This window comes from Hermetia illucens, chromosome 1 (assembly GCF_905115235.1).
Source record: "Hermetia illucens chromosome 1, iHerIll2.2.curated.20191125, whole genome shotgun sequence".
NCBI lineage: Eukaryota > Metazoa > Arthropoda > Insecta > Diptera > Stratiomyidae > Hermetia > Hermetia illucens.
In genome coordinates, this window is record NC_051849.1 from 70,340,298 (window position 1) to 70,362,990 (window position 22,693).

Consider the following 22,693-nt stretch of genomic DNA (forward strand, 5'->3'; position numbering starts at 1 on the left):
AGGGTGACTTTGGCCGTGCCGCCAAGATTGTTCAGTGCGTTTCTGCGCTGCCCCACCAGTCTGGAGGATATCGCCACTGAGTACAAAGTCTTAATGGCAGTTGTCGTTCGAAATGAGTACATTAGGTTAAGAGCTCTAATCATGTCCCAGCTCAAATGCACTGGCGAATCTCGGAATATCACACAACCAGGCTACACTCTAGATATCCGAGAAATTCCTGCATCGACTCTACATACCATCTTTGATCGATGATGGAGCGTACTTTGTTATAACCTTTCGAAACATCGCCGGTTTTCAACTCTATGCTGATGAAATTCCTCTTGAAGTTCGGCCTGAATGTGGAATAGTCCGCTGAGAATGCATAGGGTTCCCGAAGTACTCCGTTTAGCATATTATTATAGCCGTAGGACTTGCTGTCCGTTCGGACTCATATCCATATAGTAAATTGAATGTGATGGTCCAGGGGAGGAGGTGCAGGAGTACATTGAGCGCATATAACGGGCAGGACTGCAGAATGCTAGTAGTAGCAGATTTTTGAATTCTATTAAGCTTGGTTCTATTGTCTTTCTGGCTCAGTGTATGTCACCAAACAATAGAACCATGTGTTAGGATGGGACGAATTACGGCTGTATACATCCAGAGAAGCATCCCCGGCCAAATACCTCATTTCCTTATAAAGGTCTTCTTGCAGGCTAGTCTTCCACGCGCAGGGCTTCTTAACCCTCGGTTGTATGTTTACTCGTCAATTGAACTTACGATCCAAATTCACAACCCGATTGTTTACATTAGACGAAAATTTCAATCTTTGTCCATTAAGCCACGGGAATTGGAATTCACGGTTCCTTGTCTTGTGATAAATAGCATCAGTCCCATTTTGGTTGAATTTATGCTGAGTCGAAAGTACGCCCCCTAATTTAATTCATAACACAGGGGAACACCCCTGACACTGATATCACCAACTCGTCAACATACGCCAGGAACTTCACTCCGTCCCTGTCCAATATCCGTAGAGGAGAAATGGTGCCACCCTGGGACATCCCTCTGCTCACAGCTCTGGTCAAATGGCTTAGATTCCTATTCTAGTTAGAGCGTGCTTAGTGGCTGGCTCTAGTGTTGCAACTGATCAACCGTTCCAATTACCTCCTGAAGAGTGGTTTCTCTACATTTGCCTTTGAAGTAGGCGTAGTGAGATTTAGAGAAGGGTGACTTCTCCCTGGTTGTCCTTAAGGGGTCAACCCCACTGGTTGCGCAAAAATAGGCCATTTTGGCAATTTTTCTAAGAAAACTACGAAACTTGTTTGAACCCTGCACCTGCCAGCTTGCGGTATGGAAACCACACCCGCTTGTCTGTAGGGGTGCGGTACACATCCGAATCAAATATATGCTGCTCCGATAAATCTCTACAAGTCACGGTGCAATCCTTTCTTGCTGTTTCTCAAGCATGATTACAGAAGCTACTGCTTATAGCTCAATTGATTTTATCCTCGGTGATTACCCCACTGGGACTGTGTATCCTCCAAACGGAGTTCTGGTTCACAGTCCTCCTCTAGTTGCGAGTGCGTATAGACTAGCAGCTCTGGGGTCTCATCAAATGATTAATAAAGGATAGGCTCGTGAGTTCCTTGGCCAGAAGCTTACTGAACCTCACAGACTCGCTAATGCTTTCAAAGTTCTGACAATAGTCCGCCCAGGAACGTCTTCTGGCAGTCTTGATGGCCAACTTGTACCTCTTGAGGTGGTGCTTTTATGGTTGCCACTATTTGTGCTTGTAGCAGAGGTTGACTTTTTTGACTTCCCTGGACAGCTACCTGGGGTGGCAATACCTTTTTATTGTATTTTTTAGGACTAGAGATTTTAAAGGCTGTTTCGAATGCCTTTTTCTGAGATCTGATCTTTGACTCCATTTAAAACAATAGTTTCCTAGCTAAGAATATTTCAAACACCCCCTGTTAATTTCCTCCTTCCTTCAATTCAATGAGCTCCAATTCTTCAAAATATTTATCCACCCGTATAGAGCTAATTTCGACAGATTTATATAAACAAAAATAAATATAGCTTTAAGGAATGATACTATATTGATAGGTTTTGCTTTCCTTGATTCTGTTTTGAATAAATGGCTCTCGAAAGAAAATGATTCGCCGTTGCATTTTTTGCAGCAATAACAATTATATTTGAATCAAAGAATAAGACAGTCTTCATGGAATCAATCACAACCAATTATCTAATACATTCCGTTCTAAATCACCTGCAATAACATCCGCTATAATCAAGATAGATATAAAATCTTCATAAAACACTGTCCATTCGAATGAGCAGATAACGTCTATCTGAACCTCAGAATAAATTGCTCGCACAGATTATAATCCAGAATGGATACTTTATCGCCTCTTATATCTTTTACAACGGAGTAGACCTTTGCAGTCGAGTAATTTATCGATTATATTGGTTCCTATCTCGTGTCAAGTATCTAAATTGAGACAAATTTATAACACCACATTATGCCACCACAAATTGGAAAAACAAGCCCAAACTGAACCAACCCAAGAAGAAAACAATTACCAAAACCAAACCAATCCACCCACAGGCCTCATCTCTTTCTGTGTTGCGAACGCTATAGGACAGGCTTCGGGGCCAAAGAGTCAAATGATATCGGATAGCCTGTCGATATCTAATATATATTGACTTGGACTGAATAGATGAGGTATAAAGTGAACAGAGTTTATTATAAGAGTCATTAATTTACGGCCGAAATCGTATTAAGTGAATCGATAAGAAAACATGCTGAAAGTGAGTCTTGAATGTTATGACTGGGCACGGAATATCCATAGATTTTTGGTTCTTAGAGTTTATTGTTCCACGACGATTAAAGGATTAAATGGAAGCGCATTTAGAGATTAAAGGTGGTAATGCTTTTCTGACATTTTCAGAACCCAAGTTTTTGGACTGTATAATTTTGCTATTAGCATAGCTTGGAATTAGTTTACTTTGGGTTCTAATTAATTTCATTAAGCAATCCTTGCGCAATGCGGTGGGATTGCGCCTTCTTTCCATATGCTGAGGGCGAAATAATTATTTCTCTTATTAACTTTGTGATAATACGGGTGTGCCTATCAGTTGATGGTTCACAGCAAATATTTTTTGGTTACAAGTGGAACTAAGCCAATATGATTGATTATCTGAATAATTGCTTTCTATGTATATTGGATTTTGCTTCTCTGAAATGGAAATATTTAATATACTTATCAGTTATGACCATCGATAATACGTAATGAATTATAGTGCACATGAAAAGAAACGATTAGTTCTCAGAGCATATGCCTTTAATTGCGTCGGTTTTGAATACAATATTGATAACATGTGAGCGATTGGGAAACGCTTTGTTTTTGGATTACGGAACCTTTGACATAACATTCGGAATTAGACTGAAAAGGGATTAAGGGTAAATGTGTCAATACCCTCTGTATATGAACAGGAGTTCTGACGATTTTGACAAGAGTCTTTCTTCAAAGCGTTTGTGAATGTTATCTATTATCTATTATTATGTTAAAGTCGTTTTTCAATTGCGGCTGATTTCTTCGATTTGTTTGAAATTCTGCCCGGCTTCCCCTGTCATTCTACTGAAATTGAAATTTGTCACATTTCCACATAAGTACGTCATGCCTCCTCATATTTCACCACCTCTAAAAATATTTGCCTCACCTACTGATCCACCAAAAGAAGCAATTTCACAATGACCATTCTCCGCTTCCGCTTACAAACCATTATTATCTCTGGAAATTCGATCCGGAAAAAAATAAATTTCAGTCGAGTCAATCATCAAACTCATAATCATAATTGCCATCATAACATTTCCTATACCCATAAAATGACCATCTCGCGTCCAATTCTGCCGCTCCGCCACATGGGATTTCGTATAACTTTTCCGCATAGAAAGATGGACCGAAATGAACCGTTGGAAAAATTAATACAACAACATCGATGACCTGCATTCCCATCGGTCCCGCTGACTTCAGCTGGTTTTCCATTATTTCATGTAGTACCATTAACTCAAACATGCCAAGGCGGAGTTGGGAATGAGACTACTGAATAAATGTGATGCTGTAGATTTTATCTATGTATATTCTTTTATGTGCCTGATATATTTCTCTTGGTTCAGATAATTGTGCTGACTTGAACAACGTTAGGTGCTTGATGTTGGTTTGCAGTAAAATTAAAACATTGAATTGCCTTAAGGACTTTGACCGAAATAAAGCGAGGATAAGAGATAGATTCAACATTTCAAGTTGTTCCAATCTCATTACTCTCCCTTTCAACTTGGTAGTCATTTCTCTAGATTGCTTTTGTCTATTATTTTCTTATTTATCATTGTTGATACTATGCTATACATTAACATTAATGCTGCCAAAGTGGTATACCTATATATCTAAATAGGATAAATTAACATACACTATCAACAACACATTAAAAGTCGGAGCAATGGTTTATTAGTAGTAGGAATTGATTCTTTCTCTGCATATTCAGACGCAGGGAATATTGATTTTCCTGTACTATCCATGTTAACATGGATTGATTATAGTAGGACTGGTAATAGGGCTATGAGATGAGATAAGATTTCAGCTCCGCTTATTTCTATTAATTTCGAAATGGCTTATGATGGCGTTTATTTCGGATAGTGTACAGGAGTTATATCCCAAATGGAGTCCGTCCAGTTATAAATGGTGATGGTGATATTCTTCCTTTAAAGAGGATATGGAAAGTTCTAATGTTTTGCCCAGTAATGCCATCCTTCAGTGTTTTGCCCATTAATGTAGTTAGGGAGAGTGTGTCAGACTGAGAACCTTGTTTTTATTGGCGTTTATTTCGAGTCCGATTCTGGTCCGTTTTCCAAATCCAGAGTATTTGATCAAGGTCCATGATTTGGAATGAGACCAAGCAGATGTCTTGAACGTAGTGTAGATAATAGACACGATAACATGAAGAATGCCACCTGTAACGAGAACAAAAGATATCGGTGACGATCCAATTCTTATGAGCCCCGCTTTGGACTCCAAGTTCATCTGAAATGTTTATCTTTTGTGCATGACGTGGCATTTTGCACATCATATGCTGCTCTTATAATAGCTATTAGTTACTCCAGAATTCCCCATCAGCGGAGAGCATTCCAGATAAACTCCCTGTTCGCGATGTCCTATTTTTTATCGAAATGGATGAAGAGGAGATGAAACGGTAGTCTAAATTTTGCACACTGTTCCACAATGATCCAGAGGGCGTTTATGCGATCGATACAGAAAAAACACAGATCGGAACGGTTTTGATTTCTGTCGAAGTGTCCCTTGATTCATGCCAGGATTATTTTGATTAATATTTTCGCGACAGCACGGCAAGCACAGAAACTCCTTCAATATTTGCACTCAAGACGATCATTCTTCCATTCAAGCCCAGCGGCTTTGCTCCGTTTAAGCTAGCGCTTTAATTTTTTTCTAAATATTTTCTTTTATCAATGAATCTTTCATTTACAGAAAATGAAACTCACATTAAGCAATCAACTCTTAAAACTAGGAATACTTCACATGCTTCTTTCTAAAGATGGACTTATGTTAGATTGTTAGAAGCTGGGACGTTATATTTTCATCAAATATTATTATTGGATTCTTTCAAATATTTGAAACCTTTTGAGCCGTCTAGTTTTGGGCTTATTCAAAAGATCCTTTATCAAACTGTTGGGATGAGTTGTCACTTTGTACATGCATTTGCTGGTAAAGGCTGCAATCTCGTGCAAGCCTGGGTATCTGAAGATCTCTATGAAGCTGGTTATTTTTTACAAACCAAATGGTTTGGTAATTGTACACAGAATACTGGATTGCGCGCGTTACAATAGCTCTATATCAGATATTCTCCCGGAACACCATAACTGGATTCAATATGTCCAGAAAGGAATTTGTACTCCAATTTAAGCATAGAGCGCTTGTTTAAAAGCCAGTGTAGACTCCTTGCTTTAATAGTTGTGTGCTATACGCCTTTCCCACGTAAGCCGTCTGTCCAAGTGCACCACTAGATTTGGGACTTTAGGTTCAATTAAAGTTGATTGGAGGGCAGGTTTCCCGATGAAGCGTGAATGCTATATGAATTTTGACGCATTGACTTTGGTCTTCCAGGTTGTCAGCCATTCCTCGATCAGGATTAAATGTCGCTGTAAGACGCAAGATGCTAATCGAGATTCGACTTTGGTGGCGACAAACAAAGTACCATCTGAAAATGTAGATGTGACTATATTACTGCTAGTGGGCATGTCTGATGTGTACATAAGGTACAGCAGCAGTCCTAATACGGTTCCTTGCGGTACGCCAGCATTTATGTTGTGGTCAGGTGTGGTAAAATCTTTCTACCAAATTCTAAATTTTCGCTCAATTATCAGTTTTCTAATTTTGTTCACCACACTTTCGTGCAATACTTTGACACTGCGGATAGGGGGGAACCGTAGGGTTAACAAGTCTCCTTCCCAAAACCTATTCAAGCGACAATCAAATGTTAAGTTGCTATGAAATGTCTGGAGGCTTCAAATAAATATTTATCTTTTAACTAAAACAGATTTATTCTATAAATAAATATCCGCTGCCTTGTTATCAAATAAAGACAAAACAGTTATTTTGGACAACTTTAATGCGAATTGCTTTTATTAAATGGTATGGCAATTATAATAGGAATTCCATGGCAATTATAATAGGACGCATGTGCATGTCCCAGTAATTCCGTGTTATATCGTGCAAATGCAGCCACAATTTTGTGATTTTTTTTTACGCCACAGTTGAAATCTATTGACGGCAATCAATTAAACATAAAGTATAACATTCGAAGAATATTGTGCAACATTTTCATGAATACTAAAAAATAAGGCAATGCCAGCAGCGGAGGCGTTTCCGCTAAGCGTGGAAATGCGGTGCCCCTCATAACTCAGTGCCGGATCATCTGAAATCAAAATTCTTTCATGAGACGATCGCTTTCCTCAGGTAGCACTGGGAGGGTTTTTCGAAATTTCAATTTTTCATTTTTTGGGAACACTGAAGGAAAAAAAACGATTTTTGGAGAACAAAATCGATTAAAAAATATTAACAAATTTGAAAAAAAAACCTCTCCAGCGTTACTTTCTACCTCATCATCATCAACGGCGCAACAACCGGTATCCGGTCTAGGCCTAATAATAATCGTTGGCGCAACAATCCATGTTGGATCAGGGCCTTGAAGTGTGTTAGAGCACTTCATTCAAGACCGTAACGGTACACTAGGAGGCAATGTCGTCAGCATTGCGCTCGCTCGAGATTATTACCCTGATTTGACTCAGGTATTCATTCACAGCTGAGTCGACTGGTGTCCGACGTCAAATCACGGTACAAATCCCACTGCCACCAGCTAGATTTGAACCGCGACCTTCCGTACGACAGCCTTGCGCTCTAACCACTCAGCTATCCGGACACCACACTTTCTACCTACCTACCTTATATACGGAAATAGTGTTTAAAATTTGAAAAAGATCGGTGCAGTAATTTTGGAGTTATGAGGGGCATCGACTTTGAAAACCTGAGTTCTGGGAAAACGATGCTAGGTTCATAAAGGATGTTGCTGTCATCCTTTATGTTTAAAGCATCTTTTTGTTCGTGTCCACGTCGAATCTTGCCTTCTTAAGATTGTTTTTCAAATCCGGCCTCTAGTTTATCACGCCCATCCATGGGCGATTGATTCACTACTAATTTTCACACCTCACATAAAGGCTACTAAGGCAAAGAACCTTCATTGAAGACACAGGCTGCAACATAAGCTGCAATTTTTCAAGGACGACAGAGGTTCCACTCAAATGTTCTGGTGGTGAGTTGGTTCGAACTCTCACTGTTGTTCTTTGTAGGACCTCCGACACATTGCTTCAGAAGGGTATCTTTGGCATCCCAAATATTCTTGGCACTATACATGTGTGTGAACGAATCAAATGCATTAGGAGCTGCAACTTTTTTCCATTCGAACCACGAGTCCACGCTGAATAATGTATGAGACGTGATTGCTTGAAACGCTGAATTTTCCTTAGTTTTGCTCCAATTCATCTCAAATTTTCACATAATATTCTTGAAAGTGTCTCCATTCAGAAAATAAACAAAAATGCAAGAAAAAGTTTAAGAACGTTACCCCCTCTTAACATAGCTCGATAGTTAATAGCCCAGTGGTGTCAAATCACGCGATCTTGTCGAGTAGTTGTGGTTTTTCACATAATAAGTCCATCGTAATGCCGATGTTTGGCATGTGTCGCCTTTTCGTTAAAACATGATGTCGTCAGACAGTTTCAATAATTCTGCAAAAGAAAAAAGTCGGTTAACATTAATATTAATTAATTAATTAATAGCGTTCATCGTTTCGAGTATTCGCACAACTTCAAAATTTTTGGAAAACCGCAGTCCGATCATAACCATTGTACCATAAATATCGGTCGTGTCAGTAGATTACTTTCATGTGGAATAAATTCACTTTCACCACTTTCATCCAATTCCGATGAAGAGTTAGAATAATTTCCAGACCTTAGAGCACTAAAGATTTGGTAATGGTGGGACGTTGAATGATGACAACTGGCAGCAAATGTCAAGGATTAAATTATGTCGCCATTAACTTTCCGCTTAAGGAAACCACAAAACTTTTTACTCCAGAAGCGTTCAACTTCCGATTGCTGGGCCAATATGCTAATATTTCGCTGGAATAGAGACGCAGATGTTGTTCTGAATCAGTGATTATCGTCAACTCTGACATGCAGATATTCGTGGTCCATATGATAGTGCAGCTATTGTTAATGATTGGTCGTGGGGTAAAATCTTCCTAATATTCTAAGCCAACTGGAAACGGTCTAATGCAACTTCGCTACCGAATGGGATAAAGGCTAAAGCAGAAGAGCAAAAAAGTATGAATCGAAATAGGTGTTAGTCACAGTTCTGTGGTTCTGGTGGATTTTCTAGCTGATCTGAGAGGATGAGTTTGAGTTAGGCAGGTGGGTTGATGGTGCATCATCATGTCTTCACCAGTCTTTGTTGGCTGGATATTGTTTTCTGGTAAGGATCTGGGTTATATATGTATAATGAGTGCATGAGAATTCAATAACGCAAATTTAAAGCTTTTCTTGGTTTCTTCACTCATATTTACCCTAGGTTGTTTCGGCATAACAGAGAAAGGCAATCCGATCGACACCTACAGACGGAGACGTTTGTTTTTGTAAGACAAATTAGGGTATTTTTGGTATATGGTCATTATTTTGAAAGTTCTTGCGGAAAAATGGTTAAAGTTGCGCTGGTCAACTTAGGATACGTACCTCTTAGAGGAGTTTCACGCGCTACAATACATGTTGGGAAATCAATGGTTAATTCATTTTTCTAAATAAACCACACGGAGGGGAGCCGAATCGATGGGTGATTGAGAAGACCTACCCTGTATATTTCGGTGTGCTGCCACCAATAGCTTCCCCCGATGTTTTAGTCATAGGGCAAACAGGCTCGAGGATTAGATATATTGCTTTCAAAAGGGGCTGCGCAGTGAAAATTCACTGTATGTGACAGTGGCCTATGTTATAGCAGACGCCTTAGTACCTACCTACTGGTATGAATGCTGAATCTGTAGTCAGAGTACAATCACACAGTCAATAACTATCAGAAGGTGACTGTAGAAATGTGACCATTCGGTAAATATTCACTTTAAATCCATTTTCAATTCCGACTGTTGGAATCTCATAATGATTTTTCAATGAATGAAATATACCAAGATGTCAAAGTAGCGTCACCTATCAAGAGTAGGCCAATACCCACCAATACTGTGTTTGAATTTATGCACTGACATTTCTTTGTTTTGAAATAATAAGTGGTTGTTTGCTGCAAGTTCTCGTTTTGTCAGTATGTACGATTTCTTACCATAGTTAAAACCATGTACTGACGGAAAAAGGTTTATCACGGAGCAGTCACCTCATCGGTTGAAATTTCTTGCTTTGGAGAAACAGACGATCATTGTTTTGTTGAACAACACGAGGTCCTATGAATATCGATGCCTCCCCTCGGTCGAGAAGCACTAAATCCCAATTTATATACATTCCACAGTAAAGCACCTAGTATCGATCTAAATGTGTTCTTGTAGTGTTTCTAGCGATCAAGTAATTTGAAACAATTAGAAAGTTTTTTGCTTTTTTGGCTAAGGTTTTTATTTTTAATTGGTAGATATCGATATTTCGCCAACCGCTTGTTCCCTTCATCAGCGCAACACGTGCGTTGAATAATCTAGTAACAAATTTTATGACAATCTCGTTGTACCCTCTGGCGGTGTTGCCTATTGCGCACCAGAGAGTTATTTCCATAAGATAACTCTCGACGCAGCACCTTGCGAAGTATCTAAAAGCCCTATTTCAATCAATGTCTTCAAATCGTTTCCGATTTGCAATGTGTAACAAATTTTTACGTCTTATATTAACATGATAGTGCATTGCCTTAACTGGCTGCACTTTTTGCCGGATCCATAATCATGTTTTTTTGTATTCACTGGGGAATAGGTTTATTGAAAAATCTATAATTTGTTTCTGCGCAAGCCATTTCCGTTTAAAATGATGAGTAAATTTTGACGTCTATGGACGCCATCATCGATCATCCTTCCCTTTTTTCTTTCACCAGCTTGTAAATATGGCGACATAACGCTAGCTATTCGGGTGGTCTATTAGGCTATAGGTGATAGTACCAATTTCGGATTGTTTTTCTTAGGCAAGGAATATAAATATTTTGAGTTTACATTTAAAAATTCTTTGATTCTGCTGTCGCTTGCCTTTTGTATCTTTCAGAGTCAGGGAGAAGGTTGACTGTTCTTATTTTCAGAAGCTGCAGAAAAGAGGCCTGCGGTGATCCTTGTCCCCAGCCTATACATTATCACTCTACAAGCATTGCTTTATTGAGTACAGAATTGGTCGATATTCTAGTCTAGTCGATAGTCTAGTTTGCCCGTCATTGTAAGCCTTCCACAGAGTAGGTTAGTGAAGTTTAGTCAAAATCGAAGGGATCAGCGAAAAGCTACGAAATATCCACAATTCGAATTATCCAAAATTCAATTTACGAAAATTGGGAATAGAAAATTTAAGGAACTAAGAGAACTTCGAATTATTCACGATTTCGAATTACCGAAGATCCCCAAGGTTCGACTCTATTTGTGATATAACTAAGTATCCGTTTCACTGTGATATAAAGCTTTCCGGAAAAAAGGAAGATGTTGAAATCTTCTCTCATGACCCATAGTAGCTCGCAAAGTCCGGATATGAAACACAAGATTTAAGAACTCAAAAATATATGTTTAGTCAATAGTTTGTACTGGGTGATCCAGACCGCGGTAGATCAGTCTACAGTCAAAAAAGGCGGAAATTATCTCGAGCTGCGGGTCGTGCCGTTTATTATGTTACAAATAGAATTTGAAGGAGATCTAATTCCTTCCGGTCGAATGCAAAGGCTAAAGTATTATAGCATTGCCTTGTATCTGAGGTGACAAGTCGGCTGTGTGTTCGGTTCCAAGGAAAGGTATGTCGTTGCCACGGAAGTTGCTATTTTTGAGATTTTTATTGTAAAAGTTTTTTTTTTTGAACAAATAACAAATAATAATGAAATAATGCGCACACAGTCCACGAAAGCTGTTTCACTTTTAATTCCATTTTGACCGCTGCACATCTGACTATTATTATATTTTTGGAAAAGTAAAAGCGCAAATTCAAAAGTATCAATTTCAGCTCAATTTACAATTTACATTTAGTTTGTAATCATCACTAAGTGCTATAATCTCAGCAACAAACTGTAGATTAATATCCGTTAATTTGAAAAAGTCGGTACAATATCGATATTGCATGAAGTCCATACAACTGGCAGCTATTTTCTCTGCCAATAAAAATATGACTATTAGCCTGAAGGCAGGAACCTGTTCACTCCGAAGCTCAAACTCCACATATGAACTTATTAGTGCTTTGAATAATGAGAGCTATGAGATCACAAAATGCATTTATAAGTCTGAATATCCGTTACCATTTCTTTATAATTCCAATGTCTAGAGTACAAAATGTTACTTAGCATAAAATACATTACTGTACTATTTATTGCTCGTTTGTTGTTGTTGTAAACGAGAACAGGCTATTAAGTACAATTACGCGTAAACTCTTCTTTCTAGTGGGAACTATGAAAGAGTTATGTAAATATGTGCGGACTGTTTGGAGGAATCAAGAATCTAAATAGGTTGTCTGTGGTCTTCAACAGTTTAACAATTACGCAAATGTAGAATGGACGTCTAGGTCAATCATCGTATGCACTATTATTACTATAACGGCACAAGAAACTCAGGGAAAATCTTTTAAATGGAGATAAAGTGAAATTAAATTGATTGGCCTGATTTTTGTTTTGGTGGCTATAGTTGCTCGTACACCGGATTTTTGGTGATTATATGTACACACTACATATGTAAGTCTAAAATGAAATGTACTTGCACAACCCTTTTTCTTCGTTTTCATCGGGAACAATTAAAGATACAATGTAGATATCATAAAAGAAAGTCTCAATTATATGGTGAAATTATAAGGAATTTATCTTGTTCATGAGAATTGTGACTGAAATGAGCTGAAGATGGAACCTGGAGAGCTTCTGTCACCAAAAACTCTATTGTTATCCTATAAGATGGGATTTGAGGTAAACTTTCTGGTGTAATTAAAACTGCGTTTGTTAATTTTTTGGTGTCATAGAAACTTTGCTATCAAGAATAGAATTTGTTCCATACAGAAGACTCACGTAACTAACATGAACAGAATAGATCCAGTGGTGTTTATATTGCTGGGAGTCTTTTTCTTTAATATCAGGGATTTTCGTCAAATGTGAACCAACTTTGTACGGGTTGCCACCGAATTTATCATGGCCACTATTAAACTCACTTTTCCATCACTTTGTATTTGCCACTTTTCAGCAATAAAATTTGCGAGTTTGAAAGCAGGTTAGATTTCCTATACATACAAAAATGAAAAAATCTTGAGGCTACCCCTATACGGTATGAAGGTTTCAAAATACTGATATCTGCTCCTGCTCAAATAAAGCTAATAATGCACTATGTATTACTATGTTCTTTGGGAATTGGCCCCCTTAACTTTATCTCAGAGCCATAAATTTGCAGTAATATAAACTATAATATAATATATATTTCTAAATTTGGTAAAAATCGTATCATTAATGGCAAAGTTACAGTAGCTCAAAGTTGCCTGTTATCTCCAAAATTTACTGCATCTCAAAACACTGAATACCGATATCACACTAAAGTGAGTAGTCTGGCATGCCATGTATGTTCATTACCAGCTACGTATAAATGAAACAATTCTGTACTCAAATATTTTTATACAAGAAATGCACAAAACCTTTCATACATGAAGCGTTGAGCTTTCAGTTTTCGACTTGTTTTATATTCCTCCAGAATTTTCGTCTTGACACGCAAGAACAGAAATTTCGAATTCGTTTTATTCTTTGAAATATCGAGTAACTGCGTACATTGAGAAAAAAATTATGTCAGACTCAAAGCGCAGTTTGACAACAACAAATGAAAAGATTTTTTTTCTTAAACAAAACCTAGGCAATCATTTGCAGGGAATCCTGCTTGTTCAGCTTACCGATGTTCAGTTTATTCAGGTTATAGATATGGTTGCCATGAATCCCGATGTTGAGTATAGCACGTCAATCACACCTACGCGTCGTGGCTATTCTGTCAAATTTGATCCCATTACATGGTATAGTCCGCTATGGAGTTATCATCCCTACTCAAAGTGTGACCTACCCACTATCACTTCCGCCTTCTCATAAACAGTTCCGCTTGCGTGCATGTGTTATTGTGTCGAGCCAGAGTATGACGATGGTACAACGCAACCTCGAACCTTTCCTATAATAGATATAGTCACTTTCCATGTGCTACTCCTCTGTTTTCAGCTAGAATTTCCTTTGAGATTTTATCTTATGCAGTACGTGACACTGCTCTGATAATAACTATTGCTTTCTCTGGAATATCTTTCCTGCGTAGAACATTACAAGTCCACTCCCTGTTGACGTTGTCACAAGCTTTTTCGTCGACGATGAACAACAGACGTAGCAGTGATCGAAACCACGAATACTCTTGCTTCGGGTAGCCGCCCCCGAGGCACTCAGCGACCCTAGTTTTTTTTGTTGTATTGAAATTGCATCCCGTCGTACATTTAGTAGCTTGAGCTCCGAACTTACGGTGGTACCAGCGAATTGTCGCGGCCGATGAGGGTCCCGGAGTGCAACTACCAGAAGGCCTTTTTCGGGAAGGAGACCTCGATAGTGACTGCGATCGAGATCTTCCTCTCTTCCAGTCGCTGCCAATTTGGAAATTGCGTCTGCGAGTGAAACCACCGCTTGCTTTAGGACGTCAATTTCTGTTTTCGTATTTCTAGACACTTTCACGACCACGGGGCGCGGGTAAACTTCATGGATTTTATCGGCCAGCTAGTACGTGCAGACCAAGATAGCCCGGGTGCTCTCTGGAAGTCGTAGCTCTCAACCGACCTTATCCCCTCCCAGCTGCCTTAGTTCTCGAAGCAGCTGGCTTGTGGTACGATCGCCCAGCGTCAGCTCGTTCAACAAGTGAGACAGCTTCGCCTCCTCACTTACTGATGGCCGGCGTATGAGCTGCTTCTTCAGTCGGGCGATGGTCTCTTCGTCGGGACCGATTAGTACAAGATTGAAGCGCGTTGCAACCGCAAATTGCGCTTTCAGTTGTTGGATCCTGCTAAGGGAGGCACTCTTACTGCGATCGCTACCACAGAAGCCATCATGCCTCCTAATGTCGCTTTGCCATCCAGCGACTTGTTATGTGGCGGCTAACAAGTGGAGTGAGCGGAGCAGAGGTGGAACACCGGAGCAGAACGAACGAGCGGAGCGGGTAGAAAAGAGTATAATTATGTTCCCGCCGAAGCAATGTAATCACCGCAGCAACATTGAAAATGACCCAAGCGAAGATCCGAGCGGAACCTGCCCGTTTGAAGGTTTGGGGTGAAACAAAACTCTGGTAGAATCGAGTCGGTGTCTGTCTGTTTGTCACACCCGATTTATTCGGAAACGACTTGACCGATTGTGACGAAAATTGGTAAGAGTGTGTGATCTGCGGTTTCCTTTACATTTTTTTTTTTTTTTTTTTACAGCAAGTGATGCCATTTTGTGTTAAGTTTAAGGGGGGCTCCCCATACATCCAAATGGAGGGTGCAACATTTTTTTTTTCGTAAAGTGTGGCCATGTCGGGTATCAAATGAAAGGCCTCAATAGGGAAATATAGGGAAGTGAGGGCTCAAAATATCACCCACAAAAAGTGTAACAGGTCTCGTTCTCAGAACCTATCCAACCGAAAAATCTGAAAAAAAAATCACGGTGGTGCATCTCTACGAAATCTAGGCCTCAAAATACATCCGGTTCCGATATCTACACAAATAAAGTTAATAATAGTATATTTCCACATTTTAGAAATTTACCCGGCAACCTCCCTTATGTCCATTCCAGAAGTACATTTGGCATGGGTATAAAGAAGAACATAATGCACAATTTGGTCAAGTTTGAAAAAAATCCAACTATTATTAACAAAGTTATAGGGGATGAAACTTTGCCATTTTTTGTGAATTTTGCGCATTCTGCAACCTGTATGACGTCATCATCACATATCAATTCATCAATACCATAACGAAATAAGTTCTTATGAATAGGGTCGCAAAGAATTATTTTGTTTTAGTTTTTTAGTCATTTATATATGGATATCAACTACTCCAATCAGACAATGCATGCTAATGAAGTTGCGGGTAGTGTCTAATTCAGATAGATATATTTATACATTAAACCAGCGGGATTTAATATACGTACTATATATGTACATACGTATGTTTTTGTGCATGAAGTAAATCGGAAATATGGATACAATCAATTTGTGTACGTGCATATATATGTACAGTATTCGGAAATAGGCAGTTTGTTTAGGGTGAGTATAATATTTATGGCTGTAATATGTACGTATGTTTTCTAGTTTGAAAAAATATGAAGGAATATGTTGGATTTGTAGCTTATACGGATCGAAAACTGGGCGTTGAAATTTCTTACATAAGATGAACACAAAACCTTTATACACGAAGCGCGAGCTTCCGGTATTCCGACTTGTTTAAGATTTTGTTTGCAAAACAAGATCTTATTAAAATCGGTTCAGTCTCTATTTGTCCCTCTGTCTGTCTGTTGGCCATAACGGCTCTCCTTTCGCGATGTCGGGGATCGTTGCCTTTCGCTACCCATTTTTGTCCGCAATTACTAGTTTCCTGTCGTTTTTTAAGGATATATTTCACTGTCACTATTTCCCGGGCGATTGTAGATTTTTAACCACTACGTTATTTGCCTTCACTCCTTAGTTTTTTCTTCATTTTCTAATTCAACTGCTCTAACTCCGGTTCAAAATGAAACTAGTCATCAGGTAGGATCATTTCTAGTTTATATAAAGGCGTAGCTACTCTTTGGAAAATTTGAATCGTTGTTACTTCTTTGAAAATTTGAACCTAATGCAAGGAAGACAAATCAGGTATTATTCTAATTACTTTCGAATTTCCAATTCGTAAAATTTTTTTTTCTCGTTGATTATACATAAGGAAGTATTTTGATTACCCGCAAATTATTTATTGACATCTCCAGAGCTCCGCTCAAGTAAAACTTATTTGGTAATGTATGTATTATGGACCATGCACTCGTCACAACATGACATTACTTTAATAATCAAAAGACAAAAGTAGTGGTCCGGCCGCCGACCGCCAAGATCTCACTACCATATTATTAAAAAGACGGTCAGAAGGTGTGAAGTAAAATTTTTGGTTACATATGAGAAGAACGATCGTAAAGAAAGTTCTTCACATAAGAAATACAGAAAAATCTTTCATACCTGAAACGTCCAATTTTCCGTTTCCCAATTTGTTTATTTTGAGGAATTAATCCCTTAAAAAAATAAGTTTCTAAGAGGCCGGATTCCATGTTGTATTTCAAAAAAATACTATTGTTCTCTTTATTTAAAATATTTTCTTTTCTTTTTCTTTTTTAGGTTTGTAAAAAATAAATTGTATCGCAGGAGAAGAGAATATGCAAGGTTATAATAAAGTAAATACAGTTCGTCATCTTAACTTTTCTTTTGGAAGCTTCAGAGAAATGCTGGCAGCTCCTATTTATTCGTTCTCAAATATGCACTTCAGATTACGAACAAATTCGCTCAAACCCGTTTAGTTCATTATTTATTACGATAAAAGCATTATCAACATTGCATCCTCTTTGATATCCGCCGCGAGGACAAGGATATCCAAACCCTTTTTGTTTCTATCATATCGCATAATGCACCACGTTTCATTGTCCATATCTTCAACTTTATTTGCAAAATTCTACATTTTGAAAGCATTTAAACTAATGCAGTCCATTTTGAGATACAAACCACTGTAATAAACCTTCACAATTAATAGTCTGAAGAGACAACGAGCCTCATAGCAGCAACTTACTCAACCATATGCACGATGCCCGTTTTTCTGAACAAATAATTTTATTCAGAATAAAATCAAAGCATTTCCATAGATTATTTATGAATGCCATTATCTCCTGACTTCTAACGCTTTCCAAAATCGTTTGCATCACGAACATTTGCAAAATTTCGACCAACAATACATTAACCGGCCGGTGAATAATAAATGATGTCAACCATTAAGTAATAAACTCGTTTTCCTAGGTCCAAAGTAAAAAGATTGATTCAGTACTTGGCTGGAGTTAAATCTAGACATACCTGATGTGATTAAACAGTTTATGTAGACCTGTCTAAAAATTAAATTCAAGGTAAAGTAATGACTGAACATACAAGTTCAATGCTTCGGGGACAATGACTTCTTTATGATAATCATTCACGAGAAAAAAAATTAAAAGTACAGTGAACGAGATAAAGATCTTCATATTTTAATCAAACGTGAATTATATTTTTGGACACTGGTCGTTGTGAACATTAAGCAGTTTTGGCGACGATAACACGGAGCGAGTCGCGTGGTGGAAAGAAAATATTTGAATTATTTTTGATTCTTATCGAAATCACCAGAAACTACTTTGCACCAGACTCGCATCTATCAGTTTAGGTATTACGGTATATTATATTACCATTGTTTTGATTGATAATGAGCTGCTGAAAAGATCAAGACCTTAAAGCAACCAGCAATCATTCCTTTTTAGTTATCGTAAGGTTAACTCTTAACAAGATTCCTAGTTGAAAGGCGAAAGGTAATTTCTTAGTATTATTCAACTATCTCTTCCCCCCACAGGGATTCGAGCAAGGCTCAGTTAGTAATCCTCAGCGATGGCTTAAGGGGTTCTTGCAATCTAGACGGCCGAATTTTACAACAATTTTCGTATCGTTTTTTGCTCAGTTTTTTGTTGATATTTGAAAAGTATTAAATAATAATAAATAAAATTGAAAAAAGTGGAGGCCGCCAAAAAAAGGATTCAAAAAAATACCTCCAGTTGACATGATTCCTTTCCTCTCGATGATCTAAAAGAAAAAAATGGTTGGTGAATTCTTACAAATAAGGATGTCATTTACGTTTGACGAGAGCAATTTAAAAAAAAATTAAAATAGCGACCATGTGAAAAAACAGTTTTTCTAATTTTAGAAATTTTTTACAATTAGTAAACAACAAGTCGGAATACCGGAAGTTCGCCCCCTCTTAAACTTAACACAAAATGGCGCCACGTGCTGCATGTAAAGGGAACAGCAGATCACATATTCACCAATTTTCGTGACAACGGTCCAGCCGTTTCCGAATAAATCGAGTGTGACAGGGTATTTTGAGAGGCAAGTCCTATTATAAACAAGTTGGGAAACCGGAAGTTGGATGCTTCAGGTATGAAAGGTTTTGTGTATTTCTTCCGGTATATGAGGAATAAAAAACTCACTATTCGGCATTTAAAAAATAAAATTTGTCTTTCTTTTGTTCATTATAAAATAAGCCGAAAAAAACGACACACACAACCGAAGATATTATGTTATTAATGGTAATTGGAGTATCTTTTATTATTTTAAATAATAGAGTTATAAAAAAATTACTAAAGCAGCTCTATCCAAAATGATTAATTTATCGAGAACAATGATTCATTATGCATTATCCCTTAACAGAATAATAATAATTGATAAATAGAGCAAGAGAATCAGTAACAAGTATCACAATACAGGGAAATTTAAGTAGAAAAATCATCAAATAGATATTTAATTGAGTTCTAGGAAAGTTACTTTTTTTCATTCCAAAGGAAGATAAGAGAGTATGGAATCAAGGGAGCAGAGGTAGTGCAAAAGTGGTCCCTAGAAGTGTGTCTACTGAAAAACACTCTTTTTCAAATCAAAAGAAATTGAATGTGGACGGACTAGATAGCTAATGTTCTTAGATAGATGACGAATCTGATATAAAATTTACGATCATACGTGCCATCTGATCGAAAAATCATACTTTACCGTCTAATTAATTGAGTTAATAACGAAAAAAACGATGTGTATGAAAATTTCATGTAATGAGAGAAAGACATGGGCATCAGGAACCCAGTATTTCCGAAAGATAATGCTAGAATTTATGTTCTCAAGTTTGATGTGATTAATTGAATCGAATTGCAGGGATATCGAATTGGTGGACCTCGGCGGAAAACCGGGATGCCTGGAGTTCCTTATTTAGGCATGTCTAGACCGGATCGAATTGCAGGGATATCGAATTGGGGGACCTCGGCGGAAAACCGGGATGCCTGGAGTTCCTTATTTAGGCATGTCTAGACCGGATACCGATTGTTGCGCCGTTGATGATGATGATGAATTGAATCGAATTCAATAGAAGTCCAGACTTGGATTCAGTCGAAAATGTCTAGAAACCAATGTAGGATATTGTTTATGATGAAAACCTTATAAGGATACAGAAAATAAAAAATTGAAAGCCACTCAAAAAGCATCAAAAAAATTAATGGCCAAAATACAGATGTATAGCTAATTAAAACGAACAACTATGTTATAAGCGGGAAGGAAAAGCATATTTTGTTTGTTTGTTGTCCTAATAAATTTTAATTTCAAACTTTTCGTCCACAATTTTTGCGCCTCCATTCTTTATTATATTCGCCTTTTCTCTTCCCCTTTTGTTTAAAATACTGTACGATAGTCATTACATTAAGATCTGCATCCATTTGGTCAATAAACATGAATACTTTATTATTTCAACCAAAAAAATGGAGTGCCGAAAAATTCTGCACTGTGCTATATACATACCTATATATATGTATGTCTCAGTATGCAGTAATAGGCAATGGATAAACACAATGTTTATGTCTTTAATATGTACATATTGGGTTGGGGAAAAAGAAATGTCGTATTTTGTCAATAGATGGTGACACTTAAACATATCTTGTGTCGTACTTATCGTATCGTCATACTATACGGCGATTTGAAGACGACAATCTGTGCTACAAGTGTCTCTTTGACAGTGTTGTGATCGTACGTTTCAGTGTCAAGTTATAGCGCGTCAAAGATGGAGTCCACCAAGTAAAAAATTCGTTATATTATACGTTTTTACTACCTGAGAGGTAAAAATGCAACGAAGGCGGCCGAAAAAAATTGTGAAGTTTGTGGGCCCGATACTACGATTCGCACAGCACGTCGTGGATCGATCGATTTCGTTCTGGTGTAGTGGATGTCGAAGATACACCCCGTGCTGGTAGGCCAATCTTCGTAGAAACGGATAAAATCGTCGAAATCATCCAAGTAGACCGGCATGTGAGAGGTCGATTGGCCAGGAATAGAGTATAGACCATAAAACAATTTGGAACCATTTACAGAAGATTGGATTCCGAAAAAAGCTAGATGCTTGGGTGCCACACGAGTTGACGCAAAAAATCTCTTTGACCAAATCGACGCCTGCAATGCATTGCTGAAACGGAACGAATTTGACCCATTTTTGAAGCGGATTGTGATTGGTGATGAAAAGTGCATCACGTACGATAACCTCAACCGGAAAAAATCATGGTCGAAGCGCGGTGAGCCGGCCCAAACCATCGCCAAACCCGGATTAGCGGCCAGGAAGGTTTTGGTGTGTGTTTGGTGGGATTGGAAGGGAGTCATCCACTATGAGCTGCTCAACTATGGCCATACCCTCAATTCGGTCCTCCGTTTGAAGCAGACGATTGACCAGATGCGACCAGAATTGATCGATAGGAATGGTGTTGTGCTCCACCAGGACAACGCTCGGCCTCACACATCTTTGATGACCCGCTAGAAGCTACGGGAGCTCGGATGGTATGTCCTATTGCACTCACCGTATAGTCCGGACCTGGTACCAAGTGATTATCATCTCTTCCGGTCCATGCGAAATGTTCTTGGTGCTGCTAAGTTGGCCTCAAAGAGGCTTGTGAAAACAGGCTGTTTTTTTTTCAAATAAGGAGGGGGGGGGATAATGAAGTTGCCTTCTAAATGGCAATAAGTTTGCGAACAAAATAGCTCATATTTGACTTAACTCGGATAATTCTAAGTATGTTAAATAAAGCGTCAAATGTCGATCACAAATACGACATCGCTTTTTCCCCAACCCAATATATGAAGGGGTGTTTTGTGCGTTTCTTGAAATCTATATTGAAAAATCTAAATAAATGATGCTAGATGACTGAAATTGTATCTGTACATGTTTCCAAATATCAAGCAATGGCAAATATTGGGGCATTGCGATTCATTGCAATATGAAATGTGGTATCATGCGGATTTCACCTAGAAGAAAATAGTTTTATGTGCGTTGATTCAAAAATAATGATAGCAGTTCTTTCTTGCTGCGCATCCCAGAAAATAGGTTTCATAATCGAAAGGCTCAAAACCCGAATTTTCTCAGTATCGGTGATGATCGCTGATTCGGTGATGCTCTGTAACCATCGGCGGACCCTTAGTTTTTGGTATGATACAATGTTATGGATGCAACTTTTATTCGTTGCCAAGAATTGACACAAAAAACAATTTTTGAGCAAACGTTCATTCGATGTGGTCATCTGGAATTTCCTGGATTTCAGTTGCGTGGCTGATGACTACTCTTCCAGCAGCTTCGCCTAGATTTTCGTTTTTCTTGTTGTTCCCTTATAGGATGTGAATAGACCACCTTCACGTTGTTCAGTTTCGGTGGGCACTCTATCTGGCTTAAACTCCTTGCAGCAGGGTGGACTAAAGTCCCCTAATGCTTTTGCCAAGTCTTTCGGTGTATTCAGTAGATGTTTTGTCCAAGCAGAGGTACTTGATGGGAGATCATGTTTTTCTTTGCTCGTTTTTCCGATCCACAACACTGAAATGAATGCAAATTAACTTTTTTGATGGTAAAGGTAGATACAGATATATGTTTTTAGAAGCCGTTGCAAATATTCGTTTATTATTACTTTTAACTAAATTTTCGTAACGAAACATCAATAAAAAAATTGTTTAATTGATTTTTGGACTACATTCATACCCGGAAGCTATGCACCCGTGATTTTTTTCACAAGAAAACCATAAAACATTTCATTTTTGCATGGCTTAGCATCCGGTTCATAACTTGTTACACTTTCGTTCTCATTCAAACGTAAAAAATAGAAAA

At 38.2% G+C, this 22,693-nt stretch overlaps 1 protein-coding gene and 1 long non-coding RNA gene across 7 annotated transcripts in view; one reads left to right on the forward strand and one right to left on the reverse strand.

Annotated features, from left to right (window-relative positions):
- The window catches only part of LOC119652732 (serine/threonine-protein kinase N), a 263,540-nt gene that overhangs the window by 194,025 nt on the left and 46,822 nt on the right, over window positions 1-22,693 (forward strand). The gene's annotated exons all lie outside the window — the stretch shown is intronic.
- Window positions 17,113-18,292, reverse strand: LOC119652813. Its single transcript, XR_005249601.1, has 3 exons — window positions 17,860-18,292; window positions 17,582-17,801; window positions 17,113-17,519 (listed from the first exon to the last, which is right to left on the reverse strand). It is a non-coding gene; the product is annotated as an uncharacterized LOC119652813 (long non-coding RNA).